Raw genomic sequence first — 23,124 nt, forward strand, 5'->3', positions numbered from 1 at the left:
TGAGTTTCTTACTCCTGAGTTCTAGTTTCATTGCACTGTGGTCTGAGAAACAGTTTGTTATAATTTCTGTTCTTGTACATTTGCTGAGGAGTGCTTTACTTCCAATTACGTGGTCAGTTTTGGAATAAGTGCGATGTGGTGCTGCAAAGAATGTATATTCTGTTGATTTGGGGTGGAGAGTTCTGTATATGTCTATTAGGTCCGCTTGGTGCAGAGATGAATTCAATTCCCGGATATCCTTGTTAAATTTCTGTCTCGTTGATCTATCTATTGTTGACAGTGGGGTGTTGAAGTCTCCCATTATTATTGTATGGGAGTCTAAGTCTCTTTGTAAGTCTCTAAGGACTTGCTTTATGAATCTGGGTGCTCCTGTATTGGGTGCATATATATTTGGGATAGTTAGCTCTTCCTGTTGAATTGATCCCTTTGCCATTATGTAATGGCCTTCTTTGTCTCTTTTGATCTTTGATGGTTTAAAGTCTATTTTATCAGAGACTAGGATTGCAACCCCTGCTTTTTTTTGTTCTCCATTTGCTTGGTAGATCTTCCTCCATCCCTTTATTTTGAGCCTATATGCGTCTCTGCATGTGAGATGGGTCTCCTGAATACAGCAGAATGATGGGTCTTGACTCTTTATCCAGTTTGCCAGTCTGTGTCTTTTAATTCGACCATTTACATTTAAGGTTAATATTGTTATGTGTGAACTTGATCTTGTCATTATGATATTAATTGGTTATTTTGCTCATTAGTTGATGCAGTTTCTTCCTAGCCTCGATGGTCTTGACATTTTGGCGTGTTTTTGCAATGGCTGGTACTGATTGTTGCTTTCCATGTTTAGTGCTTCCTTCAGGGTCTCTTGTAAGGCAGGCCTGGTGGTGACAAAATCTCTAAGCATTTGCTTATCTGTAAAGGATTTTATTTCTCCTTCACTTATGAAACTTAGTTTGGCTGGATATGAAATTCTGGGTTGAAAATTCTTTTCTTTAAGAATGTTGAATATTGGCCCCCACTCTCTTCTGGCTTGTAGAGTTTCTGCTGAGAGATCTGCTGTTAGTCTGATGGGCTTCCCGTTGTGGGTAACCCGACCTTTCTCTCTGGCTGCCTTTAAGATTTTTTCCTTCATTTCAATTTTGGTGAATCTGGCAATGATGTGTCTTGGAGTTGCTCTTCTCGAGGAGTATCTTTGTGGCGTTCTCTGTATTTCCTGAATTTAAATGTTGGTCTGCCCTACTAGGTTGGGGAAGTTCTCCTGGATGATATCCTGAAGAGTGTTTTCCAACTTGGTTCCATTTTCCCCTTCATATTCAGGCACCCCAATCAGACGTAGATTTGGTCTTTTTACATAATCCCATACTTCTTGCAGGCTTTGTTCATTCCTTTTTCTTCTTTTTTCTTTAGGTTTCTCTTCTCGCTTCATTTCATTCATTTGATCCTCAATCGCTGATACTCTTTCTTCCAGTTGATTGAGTCGGTTACTGAAGCTTGTGCATTTGTCACGTATTTCTCGTGTCATGGTTTTCATCTCTGTCAGTTCGTTTATGGCCTTCTCTGCATTAATTATTCTAGTTATCAATTCTTCCACTCTTTTTTCAAATTTTATTTTCTTTGCGAGGGGTACGTAATTCCTCCTTTAGCTCTGAGAAGTTTGACGGACTGGAGACTTCTTCTCTCATTTCGCCAGTCATTCTTCGTCCAGCTTTGATCCATTGCTGGCGATGAGCTGCGTTCCTTTGCAGGGAGAGATGCGCTCTTATTTTTGAATTTCCAGCTTTTCTGCCCTGCTTTTTCCCCATCTTTGTGGTTTTATCTGCCTCTGGTCTTGATGATGGTGATGTACTGATGGGGTTTTGGTGTAGGTATCCTTCCTGTTTGATAGTTTTCCTTCTACCAGTCAGGACCCTCAGCTGCAGGTCTGTTGGAGATTGCTTGAGTTCCACTCCAGACCCTGTTTGCCTGAGTATCAGCAGCAGAGGCTGCAGAATATAGAATATTGCTGAACAGCAAGTGTACCTGTCTGATTCTTGCTTTGGAAGCTTCCTCTTAGGGGTGTACTCCACCGTGTGAGGTGTGGGGTGTTGGTCTGCCCCTAGTGGGGGATGTCTCCCAGTTAGGCTACTCAGGGGTCAGGGACCCACTTGAGCAGGCAGTCTGTCCGTTCTCAGATCTCAACCTCCCTGTTGGGAGATCCACTGCTCTCTTCAAAGCTGTCAGACAGAGTCGTTTGTGTCTGCAGAGGTTTCAGCTGCTTTTTGTTGTTGTTGTTGTTGTTTAGCTGTGCCCTGTCCCCAGAGGTGGTATCTACAGAGACAGGCAGGACTCCTTGAGCTGCTGTGAACTCCACCCAGTTTGAGCTTCCCAGAGGCTTTTTTTACCTAGTTAAGCCTCAGCAATGGCGGGCGCCCCTCCCCCAGCCTCGCTGCTGCCTTGCCGGTAGATCACAGACTGCTGTGCTTGCAATGAGGGAGGCTCCGTGGGAGTGGGACCCTCCTGGCTAGGAGTGGGATATAATCTCCTGGTGTGCCTTTTGCTAAGACCCTTGGTAAAGCGCACTATTGGGGTGGGAGTTACCCGATTTTCCAGGTGTTGTGTGTCTCAGTTCCCCTGGCTAGGAAAAGGGATTCCCTTCCCCCTCGTGCTTCCCAGGTGAGGGGATGCCTCGCCCTGCTTCAGCTCTCGCTGGTCGGGCTGCAGCAGCTGACCAGCACCGATTGTCTGGCACTCCCTAGTGAGATGAACCGGGTACCTCAGTTGAAAATGCAGAAATCACCCTTCTTCTGTGTCGCTTGCTCTGGGAGCTGGAGACTGGAGCTGTTCCTCTTTGGCCATCTTGCTCCACCCAGATTTCCTATTATTTACCTAATTGGCATTTTTCATATTCTCTCATCTTATTTAAACCATGTCATATAATTTAATCATGCATGTTTAATTCATTTTTATAAAAAAAAATGCATGACGGATTAGTGAACCAAATCAAGGCTGAAATACTATTGATTATTCTGACACAGGTAAAATTTGATTTTCAGTAATTTTCAAATCAATTTTCAAAAGGATAACCATATAAAACCTTGCATTTTTTTATTTCATTATTATTATTTTTCTTCAACTTTTATTTAAGTTCTAGGGTACATGTGCAGGATGTGTAGTTTTGTTACACAAATAAACGTGTGCCATGGTGGTTTGCATGATCTCAATCCTTTTTATCATTGCATAGTATTCCATGGTGCATATGTACTTCATTTTCTTTATCCAGTCTATCATTGATGGGCATTTGGGTTGATTCCATGTCTTTGCTATTGTGAATAGTGCTGCAGTGAATATATGCATTCGTGTGTCTTTATGATGGGATGATTTATATTCCTTTGGGTATATACCCAGTAATGAGATTGCTGCCTCAAATGGTATTTTTGCTTCTAGATGTTTGAGGAATTAGCACTCTGTCTTCCACAATGGTTGAACTAATTTACACTTTTACCAACAGCATAAAAGTGTTCCTTTTTCTCTGCAACCTCACCAGCATCTGTAGTTTCTTGATTTTTAATAGTCACCATTCTGACTGGCATGAGATGGTATCTTATTGTGGATTTGATTTGCATTTATCTAATGATCAGTGATGTTGATCTTTTTTTCATATGTTTCTTGGCCACATAAATGTCTTCTTTTGAGAATTGTCTGTTCATGTTCTTTGCCCACTTTTTAATGGGGTTGTTTATTTCCTGTAAATTTATTTAAGTTTCTTGTAGACTCTGGATATTAGACCTTTGTCAGACGGATAGATTGCAAAAATGTTCTCCCATTTTGTAGGTTGTCTGTTCACTCTAATCATAGTTTCTTTTGCTGTGCAGAAGCAAGTCTCACTGACAAGTCTCCATACTTTTTTCCATAGAGGTTGTACTAAATTACATTTCTACCAGCAGTGTATAAGCATTCCCTTTTCATCATATCCATACTAACATTGATTGTTTTTTGGTTTTTTAATAATGGGCTTTATGGCTGGGGTAAGTTGCTATCTCATTGTGGTTTTAATTTGCATTTTCCTGATTATTAGTGGTGTTTGGCTTTTTTTCTGTTTCTTGGCCATATGTATATCTTTTTTTGAGAAGTGTAATGAAGATCCGAAGGAGAACTTTTGCACTATTTCTGAAGGCTGCTATGCAGGCCATTTTTAGTGGCACTATTTTTTATTAACTCCAACTGCTTTGGAGTCTCTGGACCCCCAACAATGTTTCCTCAACTCATAAAGTTGTTAGGCTGTGTTTTACTTTCCCATTCCTGTGTTGTGCCCTGGACTTTTTTCCAGGCAGTAAATTGGAGCAATAATAGGATTCAACATACTATTTTTTTTTTTCTTTCTCAGAGATTACTACACACTGTTGCCTGAAATTCAGTGTCATGATGGTTTTTTTTTTTTTTTTTTAATATATTTCCTGCTGGGTTCTAGTTTCCAGGCAGGAGGGTAAATTCAGTTACTATTACTTCATCTTGATCAGAAGAGAAAGTTCTGTCTATAATATGATTGCTTTCTATTACATCAATGTTTGCCCTCTACTTTTTGCCTTCTTTTGTCTTTGGTTTACTCTGATGATCCTTCTTACATCTGTCGCTCATGGTGTTAGCTTCTCCTTTTGAGATTTCTCAGACCATGCCCAAAGAGAAATTTGAAAACACAAAACCTTATGAAAAAAACATGATCTGGTTTTAAGACCTTAAGTAATTTTCCCTCAGAGTCCAACTCACGATAGGTGTCTCCTTAGTTTATGTTTCCTGTTCCACCATTTCACAGAATATATGCCCTCTTTTACATAAATTTTATATAGGTGACTAAACTACAGCACCCTCAAATATGTGGTAAGAGGTCTATTTATATAATCTCTAATAAAGCATTAAAATACAAATCTGGATTACAGAGATTCACAATGCTATTAGAGTAGTGATATCTTCAATTTTACTTATGTCTCTTTTTTTTTTTTTTTTTTTTTTTTTTTTTTTTTGAGACGGAGTCTCGCTCTGTCGCCCAGGCTGGAGTGCAGTGGCGCAATCTCGGCTCACTGCAAGCTCCGCCTCCCAGGTTCACGCCATTCTCCTGCCTCAGCCGGTTGTGTTTCCTTTTTGCTCTCATGGAAGTCCCTTGTGTTTTAGTTCAATTATGCACTTGAAAGTATGTTTTCTATAGTTTATCATATTTCTAGTTTTCCTTTAATCAAAGCAGATTTTTAGAATATCTAAAATTCCATATTGCCAGTAAGAGAAGTTTACTTCCTTCTTAAAATAGTTTGTTTTCTTGTTTTTCTGGAAGATCATACATGATAATTTCAGAAATAGTGTGCCACCGAGTTGTTGTATCTTTACCTCTTAGCTTAACTGATTGTTAAACCCTTATCAAAGCTGCTCACATTCACTTATTAAGCAAGGATTATATATTTGAGCCACAATAATCAGTCATATATATATATATATATATGACTCCTAGTCCCTTATTTTTCCTTTCATAGGTGTCTATCCAAAATAAATCTCTTAAATCCAAAACAAAAAGGCAGTGTCTGCTTCCCAAAAAAACTTGCTTTAAAACACCGTATTTCCTACTTTTCTTCTTCCTCATTGGTAAACTTGTATGTCTCCTTTGCAGGAACCTCCTCTTCTTCATGAATTCCTCATCTTGTCTACTCCTTTTGCCTTTAGTTCTAAGGCCATATATCAATATTATTCAAATTAAATATCAATCACAATATGATGAACTTCAAATTTACAGCTCTAGTCCCAACCTCCTTCTTAGTTACAGAATCATACCTCCAAATGCCGACTCATTATTTCACTTGGAAGTAGCATAATTAAGTAAACTATTTTTGACCCCTGCCTTGCAAGAGTTCTCATTCTATTCTTTCCTATCTTCTTATGGGAAGCATATTTCACCTAGTTTCTGGAACCAAAAGTTGTCAATCATGATTTAATTCTATGTTATGTTCACATGTCTTATATTCTCGACTTGCATATCTTGTCAGATATAAATTTAAAATAGTGGCATCCCTTGTAAAGAAATGTAAAACATTTCTGATTGTATTCAATAATGAAAACCAGAAGAATATGATTAATTTAAAGTTAATAATTAACTCCAGACCATCATAAAATATCAACCATTTCTCCAAATAATATTACAAATTTCTCCGACTACAGTATAACCATACATGAATTATTTTTGCATAATACCAGGTATTTGAAATACCAATTACTTCAGTTTGAGCACTTGAAACAATAATTTTTAAGGGATATGTGTATGTGTAATATTTGATACTTCAAAGTATCATATAGGAATTGTGATTTATTATACTCTATAGTAAATATGTACTATACTGTAAATAAACAGCAAAATAATATATTAAAGATGCTGAAGAATACTTAAATTTTCCCAAGTTGATAGAAACTCTAGGAATCTGACAGAAGGAACATGGGATACATGAAGGGTTAAGACTCTTGGGGAAAATGTGGTGAAAATTGCAATAGGGCAAAATATATTTTTATTAGTCAAGATTGACTAGGCTATGATGCAGTGACAAGCAACCCCCAAATCTCAATAGATTACCACTATGATGATTCACTCCTTATGTAATGTATCCACTACCCATAGGCTAGGGCTATTCTTAAGGTTGCCTTCAATTTGTGATTCAGGTGAAAAACTATACATGTATCTATTACATTACTTGTCTTGTAGCAGAGCAAAGAGAGATATGGGAAAATATGCATTGGTTCTCACAATACTGGCTGACATGTTTTGGATTTGTGTCCCTGCCCAAATCTCATGTCAAATTGGAGAAGGGGCCTGGTGGAAGATGATTAGATCATTGGGACAGATTTTCCCCTTGATTGTTGTTCTCCTGACAGTGAGTGAGTTCTCATGAGATATGACAGTTTAACAAAGTGGCACTTTCCCCTTTGTGCTCTTTCTCTCACTCCTGCTGTCATTTGTAGAAGGTACTTACTTTCCCTTCTCTTTTCAAGATGATTTTAAGTTTTCTGAGGCCTCCAGTCATCCTTCCTGTTAAGCCTGCCAAACTGTAAGTCAATTAAACCTCTTTTCTTCATAAATTATCCAGTCTCAGGTAGTTCTTTATAACAGTGCGAGAACAAACTGATACATTGGCAATAAATAACACCGGTAAATTCCACTCATATTTTACTGGCTAAAGAAAGTTATAATCATGGGTGGTATGTATTTTTAGTTCAAAAAGTAAGAGATGTATAATTCTACTGCAAGAAGGGAAATGAAATAATCTATCATAATGTTTAAAAGAACATGCAAGAAATGTAATCCGTTTAAAGCAGCAGATATAGGACTGAAATCTACATTCTTCATCTTGTGCTAAAATTAAACTGAAGTTCCATTTAGACACACAAATGAGGATTTATTGGAGTTTGTTTTACATTTAGTCGATGAATTTGAGACAACATTTTTGCAAGTAGCAAAAGTGAATATTCAACTAATGAGATACTGGGATAGCTGTATAACCCAAAGCCAATCACAGCTCATCATTCCCACAAATATGTCACAAGTGTAAGACATCAATAACTTTCTACAAGAATGTTGAAGTTACAAAACTAGATCTAAAAGAGCTAGGGATTTCACCTCAAGCAAAGATTATGCAGTACTATACAGATGTTTAAAGGGTGGGTTAGATGAGCCACCATTTCACCATTGGTAGTCTAAAATGTCCTTAAAAACTATCAGCCAGCTGGGCGTGGTGGCTCACGCTTGTAATCCCAGCACTTTGGGAGGCCGAGGCGGGCGGATCACGAGATCAGGAGATTGAGACCATGGCTAACACAGTGAAATCCCGTCTCTACTAAAAGTACAAAAAATTAGCTGGGCGTGGTGGTTTGTGCCTGTAGTTCCAGCTACTCAGGAGGCTGAGGCAGGAGAATGGCATGAACCCAGGAAGCGGAGCTTGCAGTGAGCCGAGATCGCAACCACTACACTCAAGCCGGGGCAATGGTGCATGACTCCGTTTCCAAAAGAAAAAAAAAAGGCCAGGTGTGGTGGCTGACGCCTGTAATCCCAGTACTTTGGGAGGCCGAGGTGGGTGGATCACGAGGTCAGGAGATCGAGATCATGCTGGCTAACATGGTGAAACCCTGTCTGTACTAAAGATACAAAAAATTAGCCAGGTGTGATGGCGGGCACCTGTAGTCCCAGCTACTCAGGAGGCTGAGGCAGGAGAATGGCATGAACCTGGGAGGCGGAGCTTGCAGTGAGCCAAGATCATGCCACTGCACTCCAGCCTGGGAGACAGAGCTAGACTCCATCTCAAAAAAAAAAAAAAAAAAAAAAAAAAAAAAAAAAAAAAAAAAAAAAAAACCTATCAGTCTCTAAGATCAAATTTAATTAGCCATTTGCAACATAATCAGTTATTTTGATGCTAAGAAAAACACATAATAAATTTAGTTGACTATAAGAGACTGCATTTATCAATATGATACCATTCAAAGGTATTCAGGCAGGAAATTAAAGAAAAAATTATAAAGAAAGAGAAATAAGCTTTCCTATATTAGGTTGACTTGTCCCAGAGGCAGCAACAAGCACAGCCCAGACCCAGGAAAAGTCTTAATAATATTATCTAATGTGCTCTGGAGACTCCCAGCACTCCCTCAACATAGGGAGAAGAAAAACAAATTTTCCTTTGTTTTATCGTATGAGTTTAGAGATTCTTGTTCTCTGTAACTAGTAACTTCAAGTATTCTGTTTTATCTAAGAAGTACAATGAAGGTCATGAGAAGCCTGAGTAGGCCTGAACTACAGCTGTCTGGGCACCATAGTAAAGGTTATGAGATAAACCAGTGCAAAGCTCTTTAGAGCAAAGCCTAGATAATGGACATCTGTGTTGCTTGGCAAAGGTCGTGTGTAATCCTGAGTTATGAACCTGTCACAATTTAATTAATTGTTCTGCCTCTGTATCCTTGCTTTCACATCACTGTAACTGTAAGCCTGCTTCAAGCTAGCCCATCTCCTTTTGTGAAGTGTGTATAAAAGTTAAGCGCTGTTTTTGTTCTGCACCCAGTCTTTGGATGTTGAGTCTGCCGAGTCTGAGTGTACTCGATAATAAAGATATCCTCCTGTATACACCCCAAGGTCTCTCTCTGATCATCCTCATTCCGCAACAGTATGGTTGGAAGAAAGCCACCTTACTTCCTTACTAAAGTTGCCAATCGCTGATAACATCTACATTCTTGTGGTAAAACTTTCCCTAAAAGTGGCAAAGCAGTAATTTAATATGGAATAACTCTGATTAAATGAAACCACAACTGATTACTTATTAGCCAAAGAGGATGAGCACCAACCAAAGGAGTAGGCCTTAAATTCTCAGCACCTCAATCTTTAGGTCTACTATTATGTATTACATACAACTCTCTTAGAGAGTATCTTTAAAACAAAATATTTTAATATATGTTTCTGCTTTACAACTGAAGATAATTTAATAAAGTGTAAAGCAGTAAAGCAGACTTCACAGAAATTATGTGTATCTTATATTATTTTTCCATTATTCTTTTTTTAAAATTTATTTATTATTATTATACTTTAAGTTCTAGGGTACATGTGCATAACGTGCAGGTTTGTTACATACGTATACTTGTGCCATGTTGTTGTGCTGCACCCATCAACTCGTCAGCACCAATCAACTCGTCATTTACATCAGGTATAACTCCCAATGAAATCCCTCCCCCCTCCCCCCTCCCCATGATAGGCCCCGGTGTGTGATGTTCCCCTTCCTGAGTCCAAGTGATCTCATTGTTCAGTTCCCACCTATGAGTGAGAACATGTGGTGTTTGGTTTTCTGTTCTTGTGATAGTTTGCTAAGAATGATGGTTTCCAGCTGCATCCATGTCCCTACAAAGGACACAAACTCATCCTTTTTGATGGCTGCATAGTATTCCATGGTGTATATGTGCCACATTTTCTTAATCCAGTCTGTCACTGATGGACATTTGGGTTGATTCCAAGTCTTTGCTATTGTGAATAGTGCTGCAATAAACATACGTGTGCATGTGTCTTTATAGCAGCATAATTTATAATCCTTTGGGTATATACCCAGTAATGGGATGGCTGGGTCATATGGTACATCTAGTTCTAGATCCTTGAGGAATCGCCATACTGTTTTCCATAATGGTTGAACTAGTTTACAATCCCACCAACAGTGTAAAAGTGTTCCTATTTCTCCACAGCCTCTCCAGCACCTGTTGTTTCCTGACTTTTTAATGATTGCCATTCTAACTGGTGTGAGATGGTATCTCATTGTGGTTTTGATTTGCATTTCTCTGATGGCCAGTGATGATGAGCATTTTTTCATGTGTCTGTTGGCTGTATGAATGTCTTCTTTTGAGAAATGTCTGTTCATATCCTTTGCCCACTTTTGGATGGGGTTGTTTGTTTTTTTCTTGTAAATTTGTTTGAGTTCTTTGTAGGTTCTGGATATTAGCCCTTTGTCAGATGAGTAGATTGCAAAAATATTCTCCCATTCTGTAGGTTGCCTATTCACTCTGATGGTAGTTTCTTTTGCTGTGCAGAAGCTCTTTAGTTTAATGAGATCCCATTTGTCAATTTTGGCTTTTGCTGCCGTTGCTTTTGGTGTTTTAGACATGAAGTCTTTGCCCATGCCTATGTCCTGAATGGTACTACCTAGGTTTTCCTCTAGGATTTTTATGGTATTAGGTCTAACATTTAAGTCTCTAATCCATCTTGAATTAATTTTCATATAAGGAGTAAGGAAAGGATCCAGTTTCAGCTTTCTACTTATGGCTAGCCAATTTTCCCAGCACCATTTATTAAATAGGGAATCCTTTCCCCATTTCTTGTTTCTCTCAGGTTTGTCAAAGATCAGATGGCTGTAGATGTGTGGTATTATTTCTGAGGACTCTGTTTTGTTCCATTGGTCTATATCTCTGTTTTGGTACCAGTACCATGCTGTTTTGGTTACTGTAGCCTTGTAGTATAGTTTGAAGTCCGGTAGCGTTATGCCTCCAGCTTTGTTCTTTTGACTTAGGATTGTCTTGGAGATGCGGGCTCTTTTTTGGTTCATATGAACTTTAAAGCAGTTTTTTCCAATTCTGTGAAGAAACTCATTGGTAGCTTGATGGGGATGGCATTGAATCTATAAATTACCTTGGGCAGTATGGCCATTTTCACGATATTGATTCTTCCTATCCAAGAGCATGGTATGTTCTTCCATTTGTTTGTGTCCTCTTTTATTTCACTGAGCAGTGGTTTGTAGTTCTCCTTGAACAGGTCCTTTACATCCCTTGTCAGTCGGATTCCTAGGTATTTTATTCTCTTTGAAGCAATTGTGAATGGAAGTTCATTCATGATTTGGCTCTCTGTTTGTCTGTTACTGGTGTATAAGAATGCTTGTGATTTTTGCACATTAATTTTGTATCCTGAGACTTTGCTGAATTTGCTTGTCAGCTTAAGGAGATTTTGGGCTGAGACAATGGGGTTTTCTAAATATACCATCATGTCATCTGCAAAGAGGGACAATTTGACTTCTTCTTTTCCTAACTGAATACCCTTGATTTCTTTCTCTTGCCTAATTGCCCTTGCCAGAACTTCCAACACTATGTTGAATAGGAGTGGTGAGAGAGGGCATCCCTGTCTTGTGCCAGTTTTCAAAGGGAATTTTTCCAGTTTTTGCCCATTCAGTATGATATTGGCTGTGGGTTTGTCATAAATAGCTCTTATTATTTTGAGGTATGTTCCATGAATACCGAATTTATTGAACGTTTTTAGCATGAAGGGCTGTTGAATTTTGTCAAAAGCCTTTTCTGCATCTATTGAGATAATCATGTGGTTCTTGTCTTTGGTTCTGCTTATATGCTGGATTATGTATATTGATTTGCGAATGTTGAACCAGCCTTGCATCCCAGGGATGAAGCCCACTTGATCAAGGTGGATAAGCTTTTTGATGTTCTGCTGAATCCGGTTTGTCAGTATTTTATTGAGGATTTTTGCATCGATGTTCATCAGGGATATTGGTCTAAAATTCTCTTTTTTTGTTGTGTCTCTGCCAGGCTTTGGTATCAGGATGATATTGGCCTCATAAAATGAGTTAGGGAGGATTCCCTCTATTTCTATTGATTGAAATAGTTTCAGAAGGAATGGTACAAACTCTTCCTTGTACCTCTGGTAGAATTCAGCTGTGAATCCATCTGGTCCTTGACTTTGTTTGGTTGGTAGGCTATTAATTATTGCCTCAATTTCAGAGCCTGCTATTGGTCTATTCAGGGATTCAACTTCTTCCTGGTTTAGTCTTGGAAGAGTGTAAGTGTCCAGGAAATTATCCATTTCTTCTAGATTTTCCAGTTTATTTGCGTAGAGGTGTTTATAGTATTCTCTGATGGTAGTTTGTATTTCTGTGGGGTCGGTGGTGATATCCCCTTTATCATTTTTAATTGCATCGATTTGATTCTTCTCTCTTTTCTTCTTTATTAGTCTTGCTAGCAGTCTGTCAATTTTGTTGATCTTTTCAAAAAACCACCTCCTGGATTCATTGATTTTATGGAGGGTTTTTTGCGTCTCTATCTCCTTCAGTTCTGCTCTGATCTTAGTTAATTCTTGCCTTCTGCTAGCTTTCGAATGTGTTTGCTCTTGCTTCTCTAGTTCTTTTAATTGCGATGTTAGAGTGTCAATTTTAGATCTTTCCTGCTTTCTCTTTTGGGCATTTAGTGCTATAAATTTCCCTCTACACACGGCTTTAAATGTTTCCCAGAGATTCTGGTATGTTGTATCTTTGTTCTCATTGGTTTCAAAGAACATCTTTATTTCTGCCTTCATTTCGTTATGTACCCAGTAGTCATTCAGGAGCAGGTTGTTCAGTTTCCTTGTAGTTGAGCGGTTTTGATTGAGTTTTTTAGTCCTGAGTTCTAGTTTGATTGCACTGTGGTTTGAGAGACAGTTTGTCATAATTTCTGTTCTTGTACATTTGCTGAGGAGTGCTTTACTTCCAATTACGTGGTCAATTTTGGAGTAAGTACGATGTGGTGCTGAGAAGAATGTATATTCTGTTAATTTGGGTGGAGAGTTCTATAGATGTCTATTAGGTCTGCTTCCTGCAGAGATGAGTTCAATTCCTGGATATCCTTGTTAACTTTCTGTCTCGTTGATCTGTCTAATGTTGACAGTGGGGTGTTGAAGTCTCCCATTATTATTGTATGGGAATGTAAATCTCTTTGTAAGTCTCTAAGGACTTGCTTGATGAATCTGGGTGCTCCTGTATTGGGTGCATATATATTTGGGATAGTTAGCTCTTCCTGTTGAATTAATCCCTTTACCAGTATGTAACGGCCTTCTTTGTCTCTTTTGATCCTTGATGGTTTAATGTCTGTTTTATCAGAGACTAGGATTGCAACCCCTGCATTTTTTTTGTTCTCCATTTTCTTGATAAATCTTCCTCCATCCCTTTATTTTGAGCCTATGTATGTCTCTGCATGTGAGATAGGTCTCCTGAATACAGCAGACTGATGGGTCTTGACTCTTTATCCAGTTTGCCAGTCTGTGTCTTTTAATTGGAGCATTAAGTCCATTTACATTTAAGATTAATATTGTTATGTGTGAACTTGATCCTGCCATTATGATATTAACTGGTTATTTTGCTCGTTAGTTGATGCAGTTTCTTCCTAGCCTCGATGGTCTTTACATTTTCGCTTGTTTTTGCAATGGCTGGTACCGGTTGTTCCTTTCCATGTTTAGTGCTTCCTTCAGGGTCTCTTGTAAGGCAGGCCTAGTGGTGACAAAATCTCTAAGCATTTACTTATCTGTAAAGGATTTTATTTCTCCTTCACTTATGAAACTTAGTTCGGCTGGATATGAAATTCTAGGTTGAAAATTCTTTTCTTTAAGAATGTTGAATATTGGCCCCGACTCTCTTCTGGCTTGTAGAGTTTCTGCCGAGAGATCTGCTGTTAGTCTGATGGGCTTCCCGTTGTGGGTAACCCGACCTTTCTCTCTGGCTGCCCTTAAGATTTTTTCCTTCATTTCAACTTTGGTGAATCTGGCAATCATGTGTCTTGGAGTTGCTCTTCTTGAGGAGTATCTTTGTGGCGTTCTCTGTATTTCCTGCTTTTGAATGTTGGCCTGCCCTACTAGGTTGGGGAAATTCTCCTGGATGATATCCTGAAGAATGTTTTCCAACTTGGTTCCATTTTCCCCCTCACTTTCAGGCACCCCAATCAGACGTAGATTTGGTCTTTTTACATAATCCCATACTTCTTGCAGGCATTGTTCATTCCTTTTTCTTCTTTTTTCTTTTGGTTTCTCTTCGCACTTCATTTCATTCATTTGATCCTCAATCGCAGATACTCTTTCTTCCAGTTGATTGAGTTGGTTACTGAAGCTTGTGCATTTGTCGCGTATTTCTCGTGTCATGGTTTTCATCTCTTTCATTTCGTTTATGACCTTCTCTGCATTAATTACTCTAGCCATCAATTCTTCCACTTTTTTTTCAAGATTTTTAGTTTCTTTGCGCTGGGTACGTAATTCCTCCTTTAGCTCTGAGAAATTTGATGGACTGAAGCCTTCTTCTCTCATCTCATCAAAGTCATTCTCCGTCCAGCTTTGATCTGTTGCTGGCGATGAGCTGCCCTCCTTCACCGGGGGAGATGCGCTCTTATTTTTTGAATTTCCAGCTTTTCTGCCCTGCTTTTTCCCCATCTTTGTGGTTTTATCTGCCTCTGGTCTTTGATGATGGTGATGTACTGATGGGGTTTTGGTGTAGGTGTCCTTCCTGTTTGATAGTTTTCCTTCTACCAGTCAGGACCCTCAGCTGTAGGTCTGTTGGAGATTGCTTGAGGTCCACTCCAGACCCTGTTTGCCTGGGTATCAGCAGCAGAGGCTGCAGAAGATAGAATATTGCTGAACAGCGAGTGTACCTGTCTGATTCTTGCTTTGGAGGCTTCCTCTCAGGGGTGTACTCCACCCTGTGAGGTGTGGGGTGTCAGACTGCGTCTAGTGGGGGATGTCTCCCAGTTAGGCTACTCAGGGGTCAGGGACCCACTTGAGCAGGGAGTCTGTCCCTTCTCAGATCTCAACTTCCGTGTTGGGAGATCCACTGCAGTCTTCAAAGCTGTCAGACAGAGTCGTTTGCGTCTGCAGAGGTTTCTGCTGCTTTTGTTATTGTTTACTGTGCCCTGTCCCCAGAGGTGGAGTCTACAGAGACAGGCAGGTTTCCTTGAGCTGCTGTGAGCTCCACCCAGTTCGAGCTTCCCAGCAGCTTTGTTTACCTACTTAAGCCTCAGCAATGGCGGGCGCCCCCCCCCCGTCTCGCTGCTGCTTTGCCGGTAGATCACAGACTGCTGTGCTAGCAATGAGGGAGGCTCCGTGGGCGTGGGACCCTCCCGGCCAGGTGTGGGATATGATCTCCTTGTGTGCCTGTTTGCTTAAAGCGCGGTATTGGGGTGGGAGTTACCCGATTTTCCAGGTGTTGTGTGTCTCAGTTCCCCTGGCTAGCAAAAGGGATTCCCTTCCCCCTTGTGCTTCCCAGGTCAGGCGATGCCTCGCCCTGCTTCAGCTCTCGCTGGTCGGGCTGCAGCAGCTGACCAGCACCAATCGTCCGGCACTCCCCAGTGAGATGAACCCAGTACCTCAGTTGAAAATGCAGAAATCACCGGTCTTCTCTGTCGCTTGCGCTGGGAGTTGGAGACTGGAGCTGTTCCTATTCGGCCATCTTGCTCCGACCCCCCATTATTCTTATAAGTATGTAAAAAGGAGTATAAATAATGTGCACATGGGATATTCAGGTGGAATCTTATTATATTTCAAAACTGTTACTTTATATAGTTTTTTGGATCTCATAGAAATTATGCAGAGTGAAATATGCTTATCCCCCAAAATTTACATTCTGTATTATTCCACTTGTATAACATTTTTAAAATAACAAAACGATAGAGATGGTGAAGAGATTAATAATTTCTGAAATATAGGTATAGGAAGATGTTGAGAAAGGTGAGTGTAAAAGAATCAGCACAGAAATCCTTGTGCTGATGGAACTGTTCTGTACCTTAATCATAGTGGTGATTGCTCAAACGTATACATGTAAAAATGTTGCATATAACTAGTTTCTCTGACACACACACTCATAACTTAGTGCATGCAAAAACTGGTGAATCTGAATAAGATCATTGAATTGTATTAATGATAATTTTCTAGTTGTGATATTGTGCTATCACTAGGCAAGACATTATCACTGTGAGATATTGGATAATAGATACAGGGCATCTCAGTATTATTCTCATAGCTTCATAAAAATCTATAATTATCTCAAAAAGTTTAACTTAAAAATCACAAAATGCATAAAGAAATATGCTAGTATAATAAAGTTGACATTAAAAAATTAGAAATTCAATGATTTTAAATACCAGAATTATCATACTGAAAGTAAACAATAAAAAGAGTACTAGTGTATATACTATTATATATATATACACACACACACACACACACATTCTTATACACATAAATGCACAACATTAAGCAAGGAACATAAGAATATTACATATAAGCAGGAAGACTTAGAAAATGTACAAATAGAAATGTAATGTATAACTAAAGCTAAACTTAATGAGTTAAGTCCAACAATAGATTTGACACAGCAGAAGACATATTTATATAAAGACAGATATGAAGGAATCATGCAAAATTGTGCACATCCTTGAGTTGGGGACTAGATTCAACACAAATTATAATTGCAATATAGAATAACATACATTGAGATTGAGCAACAAGATCTCACATTTTTAAAATAGGAGTTATAGAAGGATAGTAGACAGAGAATGGAGCAGCAGGTGATAGAAACAGTAATACCTAAATAGTAACAAAGCCATCTACTTTTCTGATTAATATAAACTTTATGCTTCTGTGCTAATAATCAGATAAATAAAAAACAAATTTACTCTCAAGGATAAATAGCACAGATGATGTACATATTGTATTGTTCAATACAGATATATTTGCCTGAAATTAATGGGAAATATTTGATTTTCATTATCTGGCAATCAGTTTATCCTGGTGTGGAAATATTAAGAAATTATTTCTGACGTTTCTGTGTTAGTCCACTTTGTGTTGCTAGTAAAGTAATGCCTGAGGCTGTGTAATTTTGTCCCTATGTAATTTGAAGTCAGGTAATGTGATTTCTCTTATTCTGTTATTTTTACTTAGGATAGCTTTGGCTATTCTGGGTCTTTTGTGGTTCCATATAGATTTTAGGATTTTTTTTCTATTTCTGTGAAGAATATCATTGGTATTCTGATAGAGATAACATTGAATCTGTAGATTGCTTTGGGTATTACAGACATTTTAACAATATTGATTCTTCCAATCAATGAATATGGAAATTTTTTGGTGCTCTCTTCAAATTTTTATTAGTGTTTTTATTAGTGTTTTATTTTAGAGACCTTTCACTTCTTTGGTTAATTCCTAGATATTTAATTTTATGTGTGGGTATTGTAAATTGAATTACTTTTTTCTTTCTTTTCCACATTTTTCCCTGTTGGCATATGCAAATGCTACTGCTTTTTGTATAGAAATTTTCTATTTTGCAGCTTTACTGGATTTGTTGATCAGTTCTAATAGCTTTTCTGTGTGGTCTTTAGGTTTTCTCAAATATAAGATCATATCATCTGCAAACAAGGAAAATTTGAATTCTTTCTTTCCAATTCAGTGGCCTTTATTTCTTTGTCTTTTCTGATTGCTTTAGCTAAGAATTCCAGAAATGTGTTGAGTAACAATGGTGACAGTGGGCATCCTTGTTGTGTTCTCTATCTTAGCAGAAAGGCTTTCTGTTTTTCCCCATTGAGTATGATACTAACTGTGCGTCTGTCACTATATGGCTTTTATTATGTTGAAGTATGTTCATTCTATTCCAAGGTTTTGGGATTTTTATCATGAACAGATGCTGAAATTTATCAAATGCTTTTTTAACATCCATTGAAATGATTATATGAATTATATCCTTCATTCTCTTGATATGATGTATGGAATTGATAGATTTGCATGTATTGAACCATCCTTGCATCCCAGGGATAAATCTCGCTTGTTCATTCATGATGAGTGATCTTTCCAATGTATTGTTGAATTTGATTTGCGAGTGTTTTGTTCTGGATTTTTCTATCAATATTCTTCAGCAATGTTGGCCTGTAGTTTTTATTTTTTCGGGTGTCTTTGATTTTCATATCAGGGTAATATTGGCCTTGTAGGATGGGGTTGGAAGTATCCCCTTATCCTCTAATTTAAGAATACTTTGAATAGATTGGTATTAGTTCTTCTTTAAAAGATTGGTTGAATTCAACAGTGCAGTCTTCAGGTCCTTTTTTTTAAAACTGGAAAACTTTTTCTTTTTTAACTGAAAAACGTTTTACATAGCTTTGATTTTGTTGCTTTGTATTTGTTTGTTTAGGTTTTGGAGTTCTTATGGTTCAATTTTGGTAGGTTGTATGTATCTAGGAATTTGTTTATTTCTTCTAGGTTTTCTAGTTTATTGGTATATAGTTGCTCTCATAGTAGCCACTAATAATTGAATTTCTTCAGTATTAGTTGTAATGTCTCATTTTTTTATTTCTGATTTTATTTATTTGTTTTATCTCTCTTTTAATTTTGTTTTCCTAAAATTTGTCAATTTTGTGTAACTTTTCAGAGGACCAACTTTTATGTCATTGATATTTTGTATTGTTATTTATTTCAATTTCATTTATTTCTTCTTTAATATTTATTAATTTTTTCTTCTACTAATTTAAGGTTTGGTTTGTTGTTGCTTTTTAAGTTCTTTAAGATGCATCATCAAATTGTTCATTTGAAGTTTTCCCTATTTTTTAATGTAGGCACTTATAACTAGAAACTTTCCTCTGAGCACTGCTTTTGCTGTACCTCATAGATTTTAGTATACTGTATTCCCATTATCATTTGTATCAAAAAAATTCAATTTTCTTGGATTCTTCATTGACCCACTGCTTATTCAGTAGCATATTATTTAATTTCCATGTATTTGCATAGTTTGCAAAATTCCTCCTTTTTGATTTCTAGTTTTATTCCATTGTGGTCAGAGAAGATGCTTCACGTTGTTTAAATTTATTTCAATGTTTTAAGATTTGTTTTGTGATCTAACATATGGTCTATCCTTGAGAATGATCAATATGCTGAGGAAAATAATATGCCTTCTGTAGTCATTTGATGAGATATTCTATAAATATATATTGTGTCCATTTGGTCTATAGTGTATATTAATTCTGATATTTGTTGATTTTTTTGTTTGGAAGACCTGTCTAATGCTGAAAGTGTTCTGTTGAGGTCTCCAGCTATTATTGTATTGTAGCCTATTTCTCTTGTTTGCTCAAGCAATATCTACTTCATATATCTGGGTACTCTAGTATTGTTATCTAGTGTTTATTATTTTTAGTTATTTTTTTTTTTTTGAGGGAGAGTCTCACTCTGTCATCCAGGCTGTAGTGCAGTGGTGCAATCTTGGCTCACCACAATCTCTGCTTCCCAGGTTCAAGTGATTCTCATGCCTCAGCCTCCCGAGTAGCTGGGATTACAGGTGTGTGACACCACGCCCAGCTAATTTTGTATTTTTACTAGAGATGGGGTTTCATCATGTTGGTCTGGCTGGTTTTGAACTCCTGGACTCAAGGGGTGTGCCCGCATCAGCCTTCCCAAAGTGCTGAGATTATAAGTGTGAGTCAATACACCCAACTTGGGTGCATATTTAAAATTGTTATATCCTCTTGCTGAGTTGACCTCATTATTCTTATATAGTGACCTTTTTGTTGCTTATGATAGTTTTCATCTTGAATTTTATTTTGCCTGTTGTAAGTATAGCTACTCCTGCTCTTTTGTTGGTTACTATTAGCACGAAATATCTTTTACTATGTCTTTATTTTTAGTCTATGCATGTCTTTATAAGTGATGTGTGTTTCTTGTAAGCAACAGATCAAAGAATTGGGGTCATTTTTTTTCATCCATCAGCCAGTCTATGTCTTTTGATTGGAGTGTTTAGTCCACTTACATTCAATGCTATTATTTATAAGTAAGTACTTACTCCTGCCTTGTTGTTGTTTCTTTGTCTGGCTGTTCTGTGATCTTCTCTTCCTTCTTTTTTTAAACTTCCTGTCTACCTTTAGTGAAGGTGATTTTCTCTGGTGATATAGTTCCTTGCCATATGTTTCTGTGAATTCTTTGCATGTTTTATGGTTTGTGATTACCATGAGGCTTGCAAATACTCATAACTCATTATTTTAGCCTGATAACTACTTAACACTCTTTGCATAAGCAAACAAACAAGGACAAATAAAACTGATAAAAATCCTATGCCTTAACTCCATTCCCCTACTTGTTAACTTTTTTGTGTTAATTTATAAATTAATGTACTGTCCATGTCTTGAAAAGTTGGTGTTATTATTTTTGATTGGTTGATCTTTTAGTCCTTCTACTTAGTATAAGAGTTAGTTTACACACCACACTTTCAGGGTTATAATATTCTATGGATTTTTGTGTGTGAGTGAACATACTATTACCAGTGTGTTTTGAACCTTCAGGTGATTATTTATTGCTCATTAACATCTTTTTTTTTTTTTTCTGAATGAAATACTCTTTTAGTGTTTCTTGTAGAACAAGTTTGGTGTTGATGAAATCCCTTAGGTTTTGTTTGTCCAGGAAAGTCTTTATTTCTCTTTCATGTTTTAAGAATATTTTTACAGGATATACTATTCTGGGATTAAAAAAAAAATTTCTTCAGCATTTAAAATATATCATGCCACTCTCTCTGGGTCTGTAAAATTTCCACTGAAAAGTCTGCTGTCAGACATATTGGAGCTCCACTGTATGTTATTTGTTTATTTTCTCCTGCTGTTTTGAGAATCCTTTCTTTATTCATGATTTTTGAGGTAGTCTTCTTTGGATTCAGTCTGCTTGGTAGTCTATAACTATTTTGTACTCGGATATTGACACTTTTCTCTAGATTTGGGAAGTTCTCTGTTTTGATCCCTTTGAATTAACATTCTGTCCCTGTATCTTTCTCTACCTCCTCTTTAAGGTCAATAACTATTGAATTTGCCTTTTTGAGGCAGTTTTTCTAGTTCTTGAAGATGTGCTACATTGTATGCCTCCCCTGTGTATTTTCAAATAACCTGTCTTCAAGCTCACTAAGTCTTTCTTTTGCTTGATCAAATCTGTCATTAAATGACTCTGATGCACCCTTCAGCATGACATTGCATTTTTTAGCTCCAGAATTTTTGCTTGATTTCTTTTATTTCAATATTTTTGTTAAATTTTTCTGATTGAAATCTGAATTCCTTCTTTGTTTTATCTTTTTTATTTGTTCATTTGTTTGTTTTGTTTCCTCTATCTGAAAGCTGAAAGGTGACATGTCTCTTTTTCTCCAGAAATTATTCCTGGTGGCTTACTTATTTTATTATGTAAGGTCATGTTTTCCTAGATGGAATTGACCCTAGTAGATTATTTTTTAATGTTTTTGCATTGAAGAGTTAGATATTTATTATAGCCTTCACTGTCTGGGCTTGTTTTTGCCCATCCTTCTTGGGAATTATTTCCAGATATTTGAAATGACTTGGGTTTTGTAATAAGTGGTATCTGCTTTTATGGGCATTCCAAAGCCAGTAATGCTGTAGTTCTTTCTTACTGATAGAAGAATACTGCCAGACTACCGCCAATGTTCCCTCAAGGCCCAAGAGCTCTTTAGTCAGCTTGTGTTATATGCTGCCTGGACTAGGATTCAGTCTTCAGGGAAGTGGAATCCCTTGTGACCTAGGGAAGATCCGTAGATGTCATCCAAGAGTCAAGTCTTGGGATCTGAGACTCCAAAAGCCTGCTCAATGTTCTAACACACTGCTGGCCATGTGGGTACCTACGGTGCAAAGCAAAAGTCCCTTTACTTTTTCTGAAGCTGAAGGAGTTTTGTCCCACAGCCACCACAGCTGGTAATGTGCAGAGTCTCAACTGAGGCCAACAAGCTTTAGACGCTCACCTAAGACCCTCAACATAGTACCTGGGTATCACTGCTGGTTATTTAGGGCCCAAGGGCCCTTCAGTTAGCAGGTGATAAATGCTTCCTAGACTGGGTCCTTCCTTTTAAGGCAGTGGGTTTCTTTCTTATCAGGGTGTGTCTAGAAATGTCATCCAGGGGCCTGGAATGAATGCCTCATGAGTTCGTTTGGTGCCCTATCCTGGTTGGTTGAGCTTGTATCCAAGATGCCAAAGTCCTCCCACCTCTTTTCTCTCCTCTCCTCAAGCAAAAAGAAGGAGTTTATTTTGTATCCACAAGTTGTACAGCCTGTGGTTCTACTGTGTGACAGTCTATTGTCACTCACAATAGGTGAGTTCATCACCAGAACTCACCTATAACTTTCAGTTTCTATGGCCTAGACTACCCTTCAAGTTTATTTAGATCATAGAGCACGTTAGCAGTGTGATGGCGAGGTTTGTGGGAACTCAAGTTCAAACCCCTGGGATTAGTGATTCTCTTCTGTCTAGGGCTGCTTTAAATGCTTCCTCCCTGGGCGGGCATCAGCTGAGTTTGGTCTGTTTTTGTTTTCGTGGTTTTTTTCTTTGTTTTCTGCTCTAACAAGACAGCACTGAGTTCAATGTCTCACAATTTTTTTACTCTCCCTATCCGAGCACACAGAAATACCCTCCAACGCATATTGCCACTGCTGTGGAATGGAGGAAGAGTGATGTTGGTGTTTCAAGATTTTTTTTTTTTTTTTTAATCTCTCCATGCCTCTTTCAACAATACGAGGATAAAGCCAAGTATTATGAGGGCTCACCTGATTTTCTGGTTCTTATGAAGGTATTTTATCTGTGTAGATATTTGTTAAATTGGTGTCCTTGTGGGGGTGGGAGTTGGACAATCAGTGGAGTCTTTTATTGCACTATCTTGCTTTACCTCTTTCATTATTTTTTTTCTTCTACTAATATTGGATTTGCTTTGCTCTGGCTTTTCTATTTTTTAAGATTCATCCATAGTTATTTATTTTATCTGATATTATCATTTTTCAATGTAGGCACTTAACAGCTATAATTTTTCCTCTTAACACTACTTTTGTTGTATCCCAAAGATTTTGATCTGTTGTATTTCTATTATCATT

The sequence above is a fragment of the Macaca mulatta genome, chromosome X (assembly GCF_049350105.2).
Source record: "Macaca mulatta isolate MMU2019108-1 chromosome X, T2T-MMU8v2.0, whole genome shotgun sequence".
Classification (NCBI taxonomy): Eukaryota; Metazoa; Chordata; class Mammalia; order Primates; family Cercopithecidae; genus Macaca; species Macaca mulatta.